Source organism: Argentina silus, assembly GCF_951799395.1.
Source record: "Argentina silus genome assembly, chromosome: 6".
NCBI classification, from domain to species: Eukaryota; Metazoa; Chordata; class Actinopteri; order Argentiniformes; family Argentinidae; genus Argentina; species Argentina silus.
In genome coordinates, this window is record NC_139660.1 from 22,537,898 (window position 1) to 22,540,397 (window position 2,500).

Sequence of the window (2,500 nt, forward strand, 5' to 3'; positions counted from 1 at the left end):
TAGTAGTACACACTGTTCCAGGGTGAGTCCATAGGGGTGGAGGCATATGTGTTTGATACCATTCTTCATTCCATTCCATGCATCACAATGAGCCCGTCCTCCGATTTCTACCTCCACCAGCCTCCCCTGGTCCATACTCTAGACTCTCAGTGATGTCTAAAGCAGGTGAAGAGATATTATCACTGAAAAGATGCTTCCCCCCCGTTACTTTTAAAATGACCGCTCAGAGATTGAGTCACAAGCGTATTCATTCAACCACTCTGCTTCAATGGTGGGATTTCCTGCCTGTCTTATCAGATACATCTTTGCTAGAACAATGGACTCAGCCCCCGCAAAGATACACACGCACAAGAGCCTTCCACCACGGTCCCTGCTGCTAAGAAGCCACTGTCCTCATGGCGTTCCTCCAGCGCCAGATGTTCCTCCCTGGACATGAGCCAACGTCAAAGTCCCTGAACATTCTGGAGCAGGAAACGATGATTGCAAAAAAAAAATCCGACACGGGCCATTAGCCTACTGTACGTTAGCGTTAGCTTAGCGTCAAGGCAAGTCACGGTTCAGTCATGCTACAGAAGGACTGATCAGAGCGGGTGAGCCGAGATCTTCTGCGACAAGGCTCGAGGCATCTTCTGCTCATGTCGGTGACACAGATGGCCAACAATATGCCTCAAATCTACAGTATGATAAACAATTTAATATGTGGTATGTCAATCAAGATCAAATGGTTCCAGAATGTGCAGATTCAGCAGAACAGGTTGAAGCACATACATATTATACTGATAGGCCTATGGCCTATATTTGACAGGATATATAATTAAACGTTGCAATTTTCATGACCTCAGCATTATTCTGTTTCCGGATATACTATACACAGCATAAATATCTGATCTAAAGATATAAGTCTGATGTGGGAAAAAGGCAGCAAAATGAACACAAATCTTAACAAAAGAAACTTGTTTTACTATATTTTAAATCCATTACTTTATTTACATTCACACAAGGAATTTGCCACACAAAGTGGCTTTGCACAACAAACAACTTAGAAATAAATATACAACAAAATGCACAAAACTCTCTTTTTAAGGGGAACATTAACAATGTTCTAGAACAAGCATGTATCATATTAACAGTTCCAGAGTCACCTTGTAAGGGATCGTATACAATATGTTGCTAGTGCTGCTTTAACAGTAATGAATTACTCAAATACTTATGCATTTACTATATCTACTTACTTTGCTAACTACTGTGATTAAAACTATGTAATTGTGTATTATGAGGTCTTGACTGCAGACAGCCAGTCTGGCGTTCGACAACCAATGTGATTTGTGAGGTGAAGCTGAACAACGAGCGTTGAAAAGGAACAAATGTGTTTGGCTTGTTTGGAGAAAACAGCATGCAGTGTTAAGTGCCAAGTAGTAGGGAAAATGCCACTTGAAATGATGAATTCTACGGAAATGCCAAAGCTAAGACAACATATCGCAGATACTCTTCAAAGTAGTTACCACGGTGACGGGAAAATAGGCCGAGTATACCGACAAAGAGGTATAGTGTCCTATATGTGTGATGTGGAAGGATGGATATTTCTGTTAACTCTATCTCATATTTGAAATGACAGCATATCAGAGTTGTGCATCACTGTACCATATGATTAGAAAATAAAATAAAACACCAAGACAGCATTAACATTAGTTTACATATTGTATCCACATATACATATTTACAGATAAACAGATCTTTGGGGATATAAGACAGGGGTTTTGGTATCATACTGCAAATTCTAATGGGTTTTATATTGTGGCACCTCTTACCTACAAATAGCACACAAATAACACACACGCATGCACACACACACACACGCACACGCACACGCACACGCACACACACACACACACACACACACACACACACACACACACACACACACACACACACACACACACACACGTTCATCTAGAGCATTCTCCAGGTGCTCTTCACAACAATATCCCAGTGTGGGAAGAGGGAAGTCATAGTGATGGGAGTCTGGAATGACAGAGATCTCTGGCTGAGAGACGGAGGAAGTCCGACTTCCGAAGGAGGAAGCAGCTGGTTACAAAGAGCAGAGGGACTGCTGGGAAATCAGCTACTAGAGCGGGAGCAGTGAGGCCTGACCACAGCACTACCGGGACCTAACACATGTCCCAGTTTTATCTGGACGCCTGAACGATGAGCTTTTAAAAACTACTTCAACTTCCAGTTGGCTATTCATTTGAGCAACACGCTTTACATTGGGTTCCTCTCGGATCAGAGCAGTACAGCAAGCTTCCCATTGGTTACTTAGCACTCACTGCAAGCTCCCCATTGGCATTTTGAATGAGCATCAAGCTTCCCATTGGCTTTATCTCAGAACAGAGAAAGGGTTCTAGTCTAGTCTAGTCTATTCTATCGACGAGCTACTGTACAGTATGTGCAGAAAATGTCCGCTGGCTACTATCCTGAACAGCTTCCCATCGACGTACCC

The 2,500-nt window shown here is 42.6% G+C and overlaps 1 protein-coding gene across 2 annotated transcripts in view; it reads right to left on the reverse strand.

Moving 5' to 3' along the window:
- Positions 1–972: 972 nt before the first annotated feature.
- kita (KIT proto-oncogene, receptor tyrosine kinase a) overlaps positions 973–2,500 on the reverse strand; it is a 26,759-nt gene continuing 25,231 nt past the window's right edge. For both annotated transcript variants that reach the window (XM_083671292.1, XM_083671291.1), the window contains exon 21: positions 973–2,500. This exon is cut by the window's right edge and continues 1,721 nt beyond it. The gene's annotated coding sequence lies outside the window, so the exon portion shown is untranslated.